Consider the following 17,235-nt stretch of genomic DNA (forward strand, 5'->3'; position numbering starts at 1 on the left):
AGATCATCTCAACTTTCTCTCACAAATTCACTATTATCAAACACAGCATTTCAGGTGCGCCCACTGATACAGCAATTTCATGTACATCATTACCTACTACTTTACCATGTGCACCCCCTGTTACAAGCACATTATCAATATTATCATTAATAACACATGCTCCACTTTGAGCAGGCTCACCTACTTTAATTTTACAGAACTACTATCATTAATCATCTCCATGTTCACATAATAACCTAATTACAAATAATTTCAGTTTTATTTGCTACAAATAATTTCATTATTATTTGCTTTGCCTCTCATTTCCACATCAGCACCTATTTCTGCTTCTGGAAGAGCCACTGTCTCTGTTTTAAATTTCTCTGTAATTTCACTGAAGCTAAACCCACATTATTTTCTTCATCATCTTCCAGTTCAACCCTTTAATTTCTGGCAAACAGTTCCCCAACCTAATAGCCAGAATTATCATTGTTACATTTACTAATACGGCATGTGCTGTAAATACTGTTCTTCCTGTTGAAATTACTGTAGTTACTAAACCCTTCCCACAAATTTTCATTACCTATTATTGCATCAATGTTGCATAGAGCAATTTCTCTTCTTTGTTTGTCACTAAAATTTTCTTTCCTATTGTAACCGTGTCTGGTCTTATTATTTACGTTTCCATTTGCCCCCTTTGGACCTCGAGGGAGGCTTCCGTTAGTTTTCCAACTGTCTGCCATGAAAATTTGCCCCCCCGTGCACTTATATCTTGGCCCTTGCCTTACTGCCTCTTTCCTCAATTGAATATTCTACCTTCTGTCATTATAATTCCCATTATCTCTCCAATTCCTACTGTGATTATGAGGTCCATCCCTTTTATTTTCCCCCAATCCTATGATTTCCACTGAAATTATTATTCTAAATACCAATCATGATTTCTATTAATATCCCTCTGCTCAACAAATTTTCGTTCCTAACACAGAGCCCTATCCATGTATTCTATGAAATCCAGAAACTCCTCTACAAATCAATAGGGCTGTGGATGGTTTCCCACTGCAGTGGTTCTGGAAGTCTCTTCTTTAATGTACAGATATCTGTAAGCAATCATAATGGCGTATCCAAATGTATTAATTTATTTAATTCTCTTGCACAAAATTCCCTTATGGTCTTTACTGCTCTTGTATCCTGGACCATTGAAAAGTTCATTTTGTATCTTGTTTAGCTTGCCCCAGTGTTCAAGAAAAACATTCCAAAACTCCTGAAATCAACAAATTGCACTGCATGCTGATTACCCCATGTCTGAGCTCCCCTTCTAACTGCCTCTTTACAAATTTAATTTTAGCCATTTCACTCATGCCTGCAACAAAATTATTTTTACGTGCAGCTAAGAAGTCCACTGCATGGAACTTGTCCTCTCCACTACTGAATAATTTTGTACACAATCCTTGCCCCAAGGGATGCTCCATCATTACATTCCTTTGCCCGACTGCTACATTACTTATTGATGTGTTCAGTTCATTATCTCTTTCTCTCTCTTGCTATCTTCCCCTTTCAGCTTTTCACCTGTACTTTTATAACATTCAGCAATGCCTACATTCACTGATTTAAACGTTGCATTTGTGTTTATTTCATAATTTTTTTGTGCCTGAATTCGGTTCATAAGGTGTTCTTCCATAGTTGCCGCTTTGACTACCAATCCCTCTTTGACATTTTCAGCTAACTCTCTCGACCATTTAACCGTATTTTCAACGTTATTTGTAATGTCAGTGAATTTAATACCTAGCTGATTCAACTTTTCCACTCATTTCAATTATCACGAAGCTTTGATTCCATTCCCTCTATCTATATTCACAACTATTTTAGTTTTTACACTGCCCATTTTTTAATCTACAGTGTGTTCGGAAATTCCCGTCACGAACTTTCAAGACTTTTAGAGGGGAGTGAGTACATAATATTTTGAGTAGGAAACCAGCCTAGTAACTTACCGTTTCCATTCTACGACGGTTTCAATTCAGATGTGTAACGTCCTCGTCTGCTGAGGGAAAGAGAAAAGTCTGTGAGTTACTTGTCCTGATATTCAACAGGGTAGACAGGATGACGTGTATTACGTGGGGCCATATGCGAAGTTTACTTTGCGAGACTCCTGTAAAGAAAGAGAAAGATCTGCTGGCACATATTCTGGCCGCTGCACTGGAAACCGAAGAGTCACCAGGTAACATGGAGAGTGTGTACCAGAATATGCTTCGTAGGTACAATGTCTGTGACAACGTTGGTGGTCGCCACATCGAACGCTATTGTAATGCATCAGTACTGTTCTGTACGTGCAGTATGCTGGGTTCCTTCTTGATTAGGAACAATTTAAACAAGTAATGTTTAAGTGCTAATACAAACAAGTGTGCTAGAGTGAGAAATGGATGTTTATTTATGTTTCCTTCAGAATTGTTACCCAATGCAAGTAATGCGTCACTCACTCAGTCTTCCGTCTTCAGGGCACGAGTGGCCTACCGGGACCATCCGACCGCCGTGTCATCCTCAGTGGAGGATGCGGATAGGAGGGGCGTGGGGTCAGCACACCGCTCTCCCGCCGTTGTGATGGTATTCTTGACCAAAGCCCGCTACTATTTGGTCGAGTAGCTCCTCAGTTGGCATCACGAGGCTGAGTGCACCCCGAAAAATGGCAACAGCGCAAGGCGGCCTGGATGGTCACCCATTCAAGTGCCGATCACGCCCGACAGCGCTTAACTTCGGTGATCTCACGGGTACCGGTGTATCCACTGCGGCAAGGCCATTGCCAAGTAGTACGTCACACCTAATTCAATTCCTCTAGCAGAAATGGACGAGCTAAACAGCTGTATTGAAGCCGCCGTAGAACGGAAACGGTATGTTTCCAGACATCGGTTCCTATTCAAAACATTATGTACTCACATACCTCTGCAAGTTCTAGAAGTTATTCTCCCCTTTTGTAAATCTATCTTTCCTAACTTCTTACTCATTGTTTCAAAAATTGCGTTCAAATCACTTCCTGGCACGCAGCCTGTTTCTTCCCTTCTCCCTGGCATGCTATTGCTACTAATATCACGTACAATCACTTCGCGAATTATTAAATTCATCGGCCACGGCTGATTACGATAAAGCAAATTAATAATGCCCTGACTGTAGTTACTCTGCGTTTTCTTGCCGACGTATGTAGCCTCTGCTGCTCTGCGTTTGGTCCGATGCCACGCAATATCGCCCGGAACGAGGACGGCCGTTTGCCTCTTGTGACGCTGTGTGGTGCCGCCGCCTCTGCTGCTTGGTGCCGATGCGCTGTCGCGCGCGTGTGTGACGCCTTGTGAAGAGACCGCCTTTGTAGCTCAACGCCAATGCGATGCCGCCAACGTGAGAGGACGTGTGGACGCAGCCTCTGCTGCTCGGTGACTTTGCTCACTTGGACTGCTGCATCTGCAATTTACCGAGTGGCCGTCGTTTGCTGCTACTGTTGTTGTTGTTGTCTTCAGTCCTGAGACTGGTTTGATGCAGCTCTCCATGCTACTCTATCCTGTGCAAGCTCCTTCATCTCCCAGTACTTACTGCAACCTACATCCTTCTGAATCTGCTTAGTGTATTCATCTCTTGGTCTCGCTCTACGATTTTTACCCTCCACGCTGCCCTCCAATGCTAAATTTGTGATCCCTTGATGCCTCAGAACATGTCCTACCAACCGGTCCCTTCTTCTTGTCAAGTTGTGCCACAAACTCCTCTTCTCCCCAATTCTATTTAATACCTCCTCATTAGTTATGTGATCTACCCATCTAATCTTCAGCATTCTTCTGTAGCACCACATTTCGAAAGCTTCTATTCTCTTCTTGTCCAAACTATTTATCGTCCATGTTTCACTTCCATACCTGGGTACACTCCATACAAATAGTTTCAGAAACGACTTCCTGACACTTAAATCCATACTCGATGTTAACAAATTTCTCTTCTTCAGAAACGCTTTCCTTGCCATTGCCAGTCTACATTTTATATCCTCTCTACTTCGACCATCATCAGTTACTTTGCTCCCCAAATAGCAAAACTCCTTTACTACTTTAAGTGTCTTATTTCCTAATCTAATTCCCTCAGCATCACCCGACTTAATTCGACTACATTCCATTATCCTCGTTTTGCTTTTATTGATGTTCGTCTTATACCCTCCTTTCAAGACACTGCCCATTCCGTTCAACTGCTCTTCCAAGGCCTTTGGTGTCTCTGACAGAATTACAATGTCATCGGCGAACCTCAACGTTTTTATTTCTTCTCCATGGACTTTAATACCTACTCCGAATTTTTCTTTCGTTTCCTTTACTGCTTGCTCAATATACAGATTGAATAACATCAGGGACAGGCTACAACCCTGTCTCACTCCCTTCCCAACCGCTGCTTCCCTTTCATGCCCCTCGACTCTTATAACTGCCATCTGGTTTCTGTACAGATTGTAAATAGCGTTTCGCTCCCTGTATTTTACCCCTGCCACCTTTAGAATTTGAAAGAGAGTATTCCAGTCAACATTGTCAAAAGCTTTCTCTAAGTCTACAAATGCTAGAAATGTAGGTTTGCCTTTCCTTAATCTATTTTCTAAGATAAGTCGTAGGGTCAGTATTGCCTCACGTGTTCCAACTTTTCTGCGGAATCCAAACTGATCTTCGCAGAGGTCTTCTTCTACCAGTTTTTCCAGTCGTCTGTAAAGAATTCGCGTTAGTATTTTGCAGCTGTGACTTATTAAACTGATAGTTCGGTAATTTTCACATCTGTAAACACCTGCTTTCTTTGTTACTAACGCGATATTACGTCTAATGTCTGCGCTAAGTGCGCTGTTACTGCTGCTACATTTACCACTGTCGCACTACAAAGAAACTCGCAAGCCCCCAGGCTAACTGCTCAGTACTATAGCTTGGATTCTAGGTCAACCAGTCCCGAAATCATTCACAATAGAACGGAAAAGCAGTCCAATACAGGAGGAGCCAACCCAACCAATCAACTTGCTTTGAGTTTTGGCACCTACTTCTCACGTCATGTACCGCCTTTCTTATACAAACAATTACGACACATTAGTAAATTCTGCCATAGTGTGAGCAATATACGGCCATTAACTTTGAGAGTGGGTCGGCATCATCGACAGGGGGTGGCCGTACACTGTCGCTCTTTAGGCCAACAACACATTGACCAATGTCTTATGTTAGCAGTGACACATTAACGAATAATTTAATAAAAGATGTACTACGGTTGGATCTGTTGGCTGAAATCCCAAAGGATAATAACATGCTCAAAACAGGTTCATTTTAAGTCCCTCTTATTTATTTTAAAAAGCACCACATCTATCACCTGTGCAAAATTTGGAACTGCTTTGTGCAGACACAACATTTACACCCAGAAGCATGTGCTAAATAATAATGAAAAAGTTCTGGTACACGAAAATGACGCGACGTAAATACCGCCTATAACTCTACCAACCCCTGGCGAAACCAATGGAAATTATCTCTCCCCCCCCCCCCCCCCCCCCTCCCCAAAAAAAGTCGAAAGACCCTGAGCTCTGCCATGTAGACTTATTTAAAGTTTGGGTCAAAAGCCCACTCCTCGATTCAGTGCAGGTACTTTTATCCTGACCACTATTCGTAATTTGCACAATAATTTCATATAAATACTTATGATAAAACGTATAGAAATCTTTCCAGTCGTTTCGCAATCTCTTAATAAACTCATTTATAGACTATTTCAGCAATTTTAAACAAATCTAAAAAAATTTAAATCGCTACACACGGCACTCGAATCAAAATACTAACTTGCTCTACTTTAGAATCCTCAACTATAATTATGGAAGGTTATTGGAATATTAAAGACGGAATCTCACGCTAATAACATCATTTGCGTCTCTATGGAGGATTCCATAGTTATTGCACTAAGTACGTAATAAACTAAACTGTTTAATTAGAAATATTACCTGTTAATTATAAAGCAGCATTATCCTCTTTCAACTAGCGTATCACAATTGTGACTTTCGTGATGAGTTCGGTTGTTACATTATTCACAATTTTCTCAGCTGATTCTTGTTTGGTGGGTGTGATTACTATACTTGTATCGCCAGCAAAAAGAACTAGCTTTGCATCCTCATGAACATGAAGTGTCAACTCATTAATATTATTAAGGGGACATTGTATGTGAAATTCGTTGAAATTTAACATCTTCTGTTTTCTACTCCGTAATGTACTTTGGACTTTCCTCAATATTTTGGTATGTAATACATTAAAATCAGACAATTGTGAGACCTTCAAATAATATTTTGAATGTTGAGGTGTGACTGTCAAATTTCGCGGCAACGCATATGCTGCAACATTTGAGCAGTCATATCTTGGGAACTACACACTCTAGAAGGCTGTGAATTGTTTTGTTTTGTGCCTACTGCTACGTCTCAGAAGTTGGCATTACGAATAATCAAATCAGTCCTTTGTTTCTGATACTAGTTTTCGTTGAAAGTAGTGTGATTATCGGCTATTTTTGTAGTAAGCTAACTTCTATTGCTTTTTATACGTAAATAAAATGACTAAGCGTAAAAGTAACTTCAAGAAATGCAAATTTGCGGGTAACAGATATGATGGCACAAGTGGAGGAATGGTCGTAAAAGGGGCACTTAACATTTTCCAGCGTTCGCAGAAGGAGAGAGGTGTCTGATATGTGAATTACTTAGGTGATGGAGACAGCAATGCTTTCATTGCAGTACAAAACAGTAAGCCATATGATGATTCTATACAAAAACTTGAGTGTGTAGGACATGTCAAGAAAAGGATGAGAACAAGTCTGCCTAATCTAAAAACCAAGCTAGGTAACACAAAACTGTCTGATGGCAAGACAATAAAATGTGCTGGAAGACTAACGGACAAAGTAATCGATGAATTACAGGAATATTATAGGAAGGCCATTAGAGATAACTGTGACAATATAAAGAAGATGAAAAGAGCTGTGTGGAGCACTTTCTTTCATCGAATATCAACCGATGAAAAGCCATGTCATACTTTGTGTCCACCTCCACTAAACACTTGGTGTGAACATAGGCAAGCTGAATTTTCTGGAACCCTGCATGAATTTACACATAAACATTCTCTTCCTTTGGCAGTAATGGAGGCAAACAAACCTATTTACAGAGATTTGACAAATCCTGAACTACTAAAGAAGTGTTTACATGGGAAGACCCAGATTGTGAATGAGTCCTTCAGTAATGTTGTGGTGTGCCACCTGCCTAAAAAAAAGTATTTGTCGGCCTTAGCAGTGTCTGATGCTGTAATAACTTTTAATGGGTCGACAGAAGCGTCCGATCCCACGCGTCGGCTTTGACCCGTGACGTAAGGGTGTTGTCGTGTGTGGCGGCATGACGGCGCGGAGTTTGGTTTGAGTGTGGCTGTCTCCAGTTCTGTTTTATCTTATTTTATTTACTTTTATGATCTGTTCGTTCTATCTCGTGAGATTTTTTTTAAAATTTAAAAACACTTATTACTTATTTTAATTATCTGTTTCCTCGAATTTCTGTTTTAGTTTATTATATTTATCTTTCTGATCTGTTCGTTCTATCCCGTGAGATTTTTTTTTTTTAAAGACAAAAAACACTAATCAGCTACTGAAGCATCTTTATCTTCTATGGGTTGCATGGGTTACGACCCCTGGGGAGGTGGGTGGGTATTCATACATGGCTGTCTTCACTTACACGTTGTAGCTACGCAAGGCGTCTAAATTTGTTTATATTTAGTTTGCCCCCCACCCAAAACACCCCATTTCCCGCGCTTGTCCCGTTAGTGTCATTAGGCTTCTTGTGGAAAGTGTGTGTGTTTGTTTTTGTTTCCGCCATATTTGTGACGTCATGGGTCAAAGCAGACGGGTGGGATCGGACTCTTCCGTATTTCCCTTTTAATAGTGGGAATTATGAAAAACTTAAGGTTCTGGAGAAGTTAGGGGTAAGTTTTGGACAGAACACAGCTAAAGGACTGCGGCAACTGGATGAGCTTTGTGTACATGAAGCAGAATTATCTGCTCAGCAAATGACAGAAGAAACAAGAAAGAAAAGGAGGAAGCAAGCACTGGGCTGTTGTGGCACTGAAGAAGACACGGACTATAGGCCAGGGTAATTCTAGTGCATAAAAGACGCAGAAATGTAAGTCTGTATAAGAATTTGTAATAAAAAAGTTTTAAACCTCATTATCTCTTAACTACATGTTTTGCAGTAAATGACCCGTTTTCTAAAAACGTACTGATGGTAGAAACATGAAATTTTCACAGCATGCCAAGTGTGAGATTCAACTCATATGGAACTATAATAATTAAAATATCCTGAGTAGTTTTGTTTTTACGTTGATTTATATACAAAATTCTGTCAAAAAATTGAGTGTTTGAAAAAAAAAGATAACATGCCCCACAATACAATTTTAGTAATAATTCTAGTTCAATGTATCTAGAAAGCTGCATTCAATAATTATGGAAAATTGTAAGTTGGTGTCTTAAAAAGTTTCCAAGATAATAGGTCACAAAATTCGATAATTTTAACATTGGCGGCATAGTACATAGTGTGTCCCCTTAAGAACAATAAGGGACCCAAGACTGAACCCTGTGGGACACCATTCTTGATACCTCCCCAGTTGGAGGACTCGACTGATTTTTGCAGACTATCTGTACTGTTAATTTCAATGTTCTGCATTCTTCCAGTTAAATATGAATTAAACCATTTGTCCACTGTCCCACTCATACCACAATACTTAAGCTTAACTAGAAGAATTTCATGATTCACACAATCAAAAGCCTTTGCACGATCACAAAATATCCCAATGGGTAATACTCGGTTATTCAACGCAATTAATATTTGATCAGTTAAAGCATGTAAAGAATTTCTGTTGAAAAGCCTTTCTGAAAATCAAACTAACATTTTGTTAGTACTTCCTTTTTACGAATATGTGATGCTACTCTTGAATACATTACTTTTTCAAGAACTTTGGATAAAACTGTCAAAAGTGAGATTGGGCGGTAGTTGTTAGCATCAGACCGTCGCCTGTCACCGTCCTTCTGAAAGCTGGCTGCCCAAACAAAACATTCACGCCGGCTCACAGCCGACTAGTCAGATTCAGTCTGTCCTGTGGCAGTCGAACCAGCTGCTTGTACTATTACAGAGAATTTACAATGTTAGCCCATGACGCACAATGTTTTCTTTTGAAAAATATACTGGGGTTGTGGAACCATGTGCAAACAAAATTATCAGTACAAATTTCGTGTGAGGTTAAATCAGAAAGTAATGGATACCTTTGTTTTCAGCAAAGTATTTGTGATTGTGGCGCTTGCATTTCACAGATATAGGAAAAGATCAGACTGAAATGTCTGGACAGGTACGCAGGCATGCATGCAACAGATAGACTACTGCCTAATTTGTCCTACACCTTATGTTAGTTGTTACTTGTGCAACCTCTTGATAACCAGATTCTATTTCATTGTTCCCTGACCCAAATTATGAAATACAAATTCCTAAACCTTTTCAAAAGTATAATTTTATTTATTATATGTGATTCCAAGGCAAAGGTTGTTTCTAGAGTTCATTTCAGCGCCAGTGATTCAGCATGTGGAGGAATGTAAAATATGCAGTACACGTGCGAATGTTTTAATTGTAAGTATAGTATCTCGGTAGTTGAAACCAGATGTTTGGTAGAACAATGTGTCTTAATAATGTCAGCTGACATTCAAGAGAAATTAAAATGAGCCAGCGATGGTTGGGACTCTCAGGAGAGGAGAATGTGAAAGGTAACTTCACATGTTGGTAGTTTATGTAGTTTTATGTCAGTGAATACAAGAGGAAAGTGCACAGTTTCGCTTGGTAAGGATGTCATACGACTGATGCATCCATTCTCATGCTAAGATTGTTCACAGCTATTGTAACTAGCATTTGATATCTTTGATATTGGCACTGGTATGGAGCTGATGTCGGAGCTGGTCCCACACATTTTCTGTCAAGGGTTCTTGCTGGCGTAAAGGAGTACCTCAGATTCTTGCACGCTGTTAATAGACGTTTCTGACGTGTGTCGATGAGTATTGTTCTGTTGAATGATAGTTTCATGATTATGTCTCATCAAATGTAACACACGAGGATGCAAGATGTCTCTACTGTACCATATTGTCATCGGAGTTCCTTGAATCACCACCAAGTGACCTCAGGTGGTACATAATGGTTGCCCACTCCATGAGACTACATATGACACCAGCATGTCTCGCCATAACATTTGCAGAATGTTTGCCTCCCTGACCCCTCCTCAATGGCGCCATGCTCTCAGACGATTTATTGCTGAAATTGATACAACACCATTCATCAGCTGCCAATGCTTTCTGTTTGCAGCACAACTGCCAACGAAGCCACTTGTGTTGTGTTGTTAATGGCTGCTTGCGCTACGGATGCCGATCCAGGGATCGTTCAGCAAGTACATTACTTGTACCAATATGGCAGGCACAAGTGTAAAGCGGTTACACAGATCCCTTGTTGTGGCCAGACTTGGTCGACCAGAACATTGATGAAGTGTGGTTTTCCTCATGTTCTTATCAATCCATCATCTGTCCAGTGTCAAATCTGAACGCCACACATGATAATATTCGACCAATCAAGGAGATGCAGATTTATAATGATGTTCCTTTCAAAACTCTGTTAAGTGTTGTCAGCATCGTCACATGGTTACACGGCATTCTCTGTGGATCTTCACATTGCCCACTATCAAATGTACCACATCGCAATTGTATGCCAAGGCACGCCTGATAACATGGCCATATGGTGAAAACATTCTATTTTGGTTGCCATTTAAGCCATCACAGACCACTGAAACTCATTTTCACTGCTATGTAAAATTGCTAACCGGGTCTAAGGCTTCCACCCATCACTCGTTGACCAGTTTGCCGTGGCAGTTGAAGATAGCATAACGAAAGCCGAAGTTGTAATTTTCGCGTTTAAGAAATCGTTCACGAAGCAAAATCGTACAGACATACCGCAGTTTGAACATAGAACAGACTCCTGTATGTACGAATCAATAAACATCTCTGGCGTAGAGAAACAACTGAAAGAGTTGAAAACAAATAAATCGCCAGGTCTAGATGGAATTCCAGTTCGGTTTTACAAAGAGTGTTCTACGGCATTGTCTCCTTCCCTGGCTTGCATTTATTGCGAATCTCTCTCTCAGCACAGAGTTCCAAGTAATTGGAAAAAAGCACAGGTGATTCCTGTGTATAAGGGCAAGCGAATGGATCCACAAAATTACAAACTAGTATCCCTAACATCGGTTTGCTGCAGACATCTTGAATATAGTCTTAGTTCGAATATAACAAATTTTCTTGAAATCAGGAAGATTATGTGATAAACTGAGAATGGGTAAATGACACCAGGCAGATTCGACATTTATAGATTTCCGGAAAGCATGGGTAAAGGACACCAGGCAGATTCGACATTTATAGATTTTCGGAAAGCATGGATAAAGGACACCAGGTAGATTCGACATTTATAGATTTCCGGAAAGCATGTGACACGGTTCTCATTGTAGACTGTTAAAGATGGTACGAGGACATCAAATAGTGTCCCAGATATGTAAGTGGCTCGAATACTTCCTAAGTAATAGAGCCCAGTATGTCCTCCTCGATGGGGAATGTTCGTCAGAGGCAAGGTTATCTTCAGGAGTGTCACAGAGAAGTGTTATAGGTCTGCTATTATTAATTTTCTGTTCTAGAATATAGTTTTAATGCTTTTCGCGATTAATTTGTAATCTAATGCTGGTTTATGATGCGGCATATGTCCACGGAGAGATTTAACAAGAAACGTTTACGAGTTTATAGTGCTTCATATGTCCATCAAAAGATCCAACTAGAAAAATTTAGTATATTTTCCCTGATTACAATGGAATTCGTACAGCAGAGAAATTCAGTGCTCGGGAATGTAATCAATAATTTATGGGAATAGTGTTAATGAAAGTGATGGAGTCACCTAAGCGCCTATAAAAATTTTGAGTAGTGGTCGTGTAATAAACCTATCAGCCAAGATAGAACCGTGTGAACAGGATGCGACAGACAACGATAATGCAAATGTTTCGTGAGAATACGATCATGAGCATGATTGAACAGTATTAATAAGTACAGATAACTTAACTTGGATACTCTTAATCCATAACTTTTAAACGTATAGTCTGTCGTCCTCAAAGAGACCTTAAAATGTGGTGATAGTTTGTGCACTAAGGAACCCAATAACTGTTATCTACTCTATATTTTATTTAGTGTTTCACGCTATTGGAAATCACACATAAATTTATGGCTGTGGTACAGTAATGGGACAAAAATCATAAATTTATGTTTATATTCACGTTTTCCAACCACTAAATTCCCTAACGGTCTTTTGGGCGCACTATGATTCCCAACTAGTGTCTACTCATATAAAGAAATTACTTTAATGCGCTACGTTTGCGAAAATTCTTTTATATTTCGATCGACTTATGCCATATCTGATTTTTATTTATTGACTGTAATTGTTGACTACAATGAATCCAGACTCTCATCGATTCAACATTAAAAAGAGTTATAGGTAATGTATATAATTTTTTGGGAATAAAAACGTGATCCAAGTAAGATGCATTCTTTTTATTATCCGTCCAACTGTCCAGTTTCAACTACGGCTCATTTTCAAGCAGCTGTAATACTTTCAAAAACGGTGACATTGGTATCTATGTCAACTGTCTACAAGCTCTCGCATATACATATACTTTATAATACAAAGTACTTATGTATCTTAAGCTTCCAGCTTGAATTGCGAGGGCTTGTAGACAACTGATGCATAAACCAACGCCATCATTTTTGAACGTATTACAGTTGCTTGAAAACGACCCATGGAATTGGCCAATTGCACATATAGATAAACAACCTACTTGGATCATGTTTTCATTCTGAAAGCTGTTGAGGCTGTGGACGCCCACAAAAACAAAATTACACAAATTATGTGATCATTACATTGTCTTTTTATTTCCCATTACTAATTACAAAATTTTAGCACCCAGTGTTATTTAGGACTGTTGATGTTTTAAGAAATAAAAGGGCACTATTATTTACTCTAGGTACACTGCGCCTCCTGCTCAACTCGTGAAGGCAGGTAATTTAATAATGCGTAAGTGTTCGTTTGCAGCCAAGGGCGCCAATATCCAGGGCCCCAAGGTGGGGCCGCCCCTCTAGCTCTCAGGGAGAAGAAAAAATATAGTGTAGTCGGGAGTTTTCCTTCCAAAAAAATGATTTACGGTCGGTATTAAGCAGGTTTGTAACGGGGTCGGAACTGGAACTTTATTATGGCTTCTTGCAAGTCGCCACTCTTCTTCCTCCATATCCCCAGATCTAGCCCCCCTCCCCCCCCCCCCCCCCCCCCCCCGACAGATTATATAATTTGGGCACTCTTGTTTGAAACATAACGGTCCTTACACCTTTAATTCCAGATACCTTATACATATTAATTTTATGTGTTTCCTTCTAAGTTGTAACAATTTATTGCAAATTACTGACATTTTTCAAGATAGTAACTGTTAGTAGCACTTAACTATGAAATTGGTGCACGAAAATCTGTACGAAATGCATTTGCCTGTTCAAGAAACTGTCAGTCGAATTAACAGTTGCGAACATCGTGCCTGGGGCAACTACATCACAAGCAGTTATGTTCTTTTGTTTGTTCATAAAAACGTAAGAATTTCGTGTGCAGCAGTGCACGAAAAACAGTTATAATCTGGACGCTGGGGTTAACAAATACATCTACTTGCTGCTGCGGAGAATGAATTGTGGACTTGCTGTTAAAATCAGTGGACACTAACGCAACGTGATTTCTCTTGAAAGTAGATGTATAAAAACGTACACGGAAGCATTGCCACAATCATATAAGTAGAACTGTTAGGGAAGATCGAAATGTCAGCTTGTTTCATCTAAATCACAATGTGGGAAATGAACCGTAATTTTCGTCGTGGGCGGAGAACATGGCCCCACCTTCAAGGCGTGAGTCACGCGATGTTGGGAGCAGGCCTATATGGTGTCGATTCGCACAGCATTCGTATTAATATATGACAACGTTATCTACCGAAATATGAAAATCTGATGAGGAATTTCACGTCTGTAGATCTACAAATCGCAGGAATTTTTTTGGTAGTGATAACGTGTTGGCTACCTGTGCCATTGATACAGTTCTTGACCTTTGATCACCGGCAGAATTTGAGAACATAATTCTGTTGCAGGTCCTAAAATAATTGAATAGAATAGCACAACATTAATGTATGACATAAATAGGCTGTTTTGCAAGGAATGCTTAACAAATACCTGCAGATTGGCCGCAATCAGCACATTCTTGCTGAGCCGCGTGTCCCTTCCGTAAGTTTCCCATTTGACAATGGCTTCATACCAAAGATTCAAAGATGGCTGTTCCATGACGTATGAACAGATTGCACGTTCTGACTGCAACAGTCTAGCGAAATATTTATGGTGGCTTATTAGCAGTGCCGTATATAATTTCTCTCGAAATGATTGATTATAACTGTGTCTTGAATGCAATATGGTATAGGCTACGTTATTTACTAACAGCGATCTTTTAAATTTTTTGTGCAGTTTATATAATTCTGATTACAATAAGGGGAAATGTGTAAAACTTTCCCCTTTCAATTGTGTTAATATTCCTATATAGATCTGCTAGGGGGATTTAATTTAAAATTATTGGTGAAACCTTTTCTCGCTCGTTTTATCTCCTGTCTCAGTAAACCATTTTTAGGTTTTCCGTGGTTTCTCTAAATCGTAAATATTTTTTTACAGTAGAAAAATCAGTTATCTGTAAGATATATATAAGAAATAAGGTTACAGCAATATTTCTTGACTTCCAAACAACACTTGACTGGTTACCCCATCAAACACTGTCAACAAAATTACGACTATATGGGGTACCAAACAAAATTTATGATTGGGTTGAGGATGTTTTGGTAGGGACCGTGTAGCAGGTTATCTTGAATGGAGGGCCACTGACATAAATAAAAGTAATTTCGGCCGTGCACCAGGCAAGTCTGAGTTGTTTTATGTTGTCTGTTAATGATCTGGGAGACAACATTAGTAGCTCAGACTTTTTACATATGATGCAGTTACCTGTACTGAAGCACTGTCTGAAAAAAGTAGAAGAAATATTCAGTTGAATTTCAAATTGGTAAAGATTGGCAACTTGCTTTAAATCAACACAAATGTAAAATTATGCACTTCACAAAACAACAGAAATGTAGTAGACCTAACTTTGACTACGATATCAATGATTCACAATTGGAATCAGACAACTCATAAAATTTCTGGGTGTAACAAGAAATGGAATGATCACTTAAGCTCAGTCATATTTATGGCAGGTCGCAGCTACTTTGGTTCATTGACAGAGTACTGGGAAAAAGCTGTCAGTCAACAAACTAAACTGTTTACAAATTACTTGTGCCCTGTTATATCCCCATTTGATGTGGGTCCAACATATTTGAGCAAAAATTGTTGGAAGATACTAAAAATATACAAATACAAATGGTCATTGGTTTGTTCGACTCACAGTAGAGCATCATGGAAATGTTGGAAACCTGAATTGCTGCTGCTTGAAAGTAGATACAAATTATCCCACAAATCTTCTTACAGAATTTCAAGATTCAGAATTAAGTGAATTTAGAGATCTCATTCAGTCACCTACGTTCTGCTCCCATACAGATCGTGAAGAAAAGATTAAAGTAATTACAGCACGCGCACAAACATTTAAGCAGTGTTTCTTCCCATGCTCCATATGCAGTTGGAATGGGAAGAAACCCCAACATGTGGTACCATGCTAATCATCCTCTACTCAGCCACATAGTTCACAATGTTTATGTTTAAGGGTAAGCATATTGTTAATATCGTCTACAACATGTGTCATATCTAGCTATAAATCCCCTTCCTGCCTGTCCAATGTAAAAGAAGACAAGGGGGAAAAACATCACAAGACCATTTGATTTTGTAGACATCAGAGGCATGTCACATTCATTTTACTACTCTTAGAACATGACTATGAGAAACTGTCCAGGAAAATGTGTTGCTATTCGTGACAGTCCTATTTCTTGTATGGCCTAAATTCTTTATAGGACAGCCTCAAGGTTTCTGTTGTTTTCTTGTGAAGGGTGTCTTTGGTCCTGAAGAGTGGTCTTATATATTCTTCTTTATGGAATTTATGCTGTGACATTACAACTTGTGCTTTAAGATTATAAATTTGGTGCTTTGTTCCTTATGTCATGGAACCAAGCGAGATGGTGTAGTGAATAGTAAACTGGACCTGCATTCGGGAGAACAGTGGTTCAGATCCCTATCTAGATCCAGATTGAGGTTTTTCCTGATTTCCCTAAATCACGTAAAGCAAATTTTCCTTTCTTCTTTTATTGTTAATCAGTAACACTTTTTTATTCTTTTGAAGTAACACTGCCCACACATGGAAAAAAATCCTACACAAATCATTCAGAGATCCGTATAAAAGAGAGCACGCTGAGTCACATAAATTGACAGCTCTCAAGAATATGATCAACACAGCATTGAAACTGCTTCTGTAGGAAAGTGTCCTCTCAAGCAAGGAGCTGTACAATGAAGTATCCATAAATATGAGTATAAACAATCACCAGTGAGACCATGATTAAAAATATAAGTTGGTAGATGACAAAACACAACATGGAAAAGACAAAGAATAAAAGAGTTTACCCTAAAGGACCTTCTATTCACAGCATTCCTTTCATGGCAAGTAGTTTGTACCATATAACCAAAAATCTTAAGAAATATGAAATTGATCATTTTCTCTACCAAGGGTAGATTAAAGCAGAACCTTTCACACACAACTGTTCAAAAAGAGAAAAAAAAGGGTTGCAGGTGAACTATAGTCTACAAAATCAGCTGCAGTTATGGATGTTTGTACACTGGACATATAGGAAGGGATTTTGACAGCGGATATAACAAACATTCTCACATGAAAAAGTCACCGGTTGCAATTCAGCTGAATCGAACAAAACAGAGTTTGAAATGTTGACAGTGTACTTGCCATACTATATACTCAACATAAAGATCCTAGATTAAATATCTTAGATAAGGTTGTAATCTGTGAGCATCACTAAATGTAGCTTACTTGTAGTCTAACCGGGAAACTAGATAGTGAATTCATAAAAGTCATAGAGGGCTCCAGCAAGAATGGACGTTAACTGC

General features: G+C 39.2%; 1 protein-coding gene and 1 pseudogene across 4 annotated transcripts in view; one reads left to right on the forward strand and one right to left on the reverse strand.

Annotated features, from left to right (window-relative positions):
- Positions 1-17,235, forward strand: part of LOC124602602 (steroid hormone receptor ERR1) — a 385,569-nt gene that overhangs the window by 307,395 nt on the left and 60,939 nt on the right. The gene's annotated exons all lie outside the window — the stretch shown is intronic.
- On the reverse strand, positions 2,658-2,775 carry LOC124556517 (annotated as a pseudogene).

The sequence above is a fragment of the Schistocerca americana genome, chromosome 1 (genome assembly GCF_021461395.2).
Source record: "Schistocerca americana isolate TAMUIC-IGC-003095 chromosome 1, iqSchAmer2.1, whole genome shotgun sequence".
Classification (NCBI taxonomy): Eukaryota; Metazoa; Arthropoda; class Insecta; order Orthoptera; family Acrididae; genus Schistocerca; species Schistocerca americana.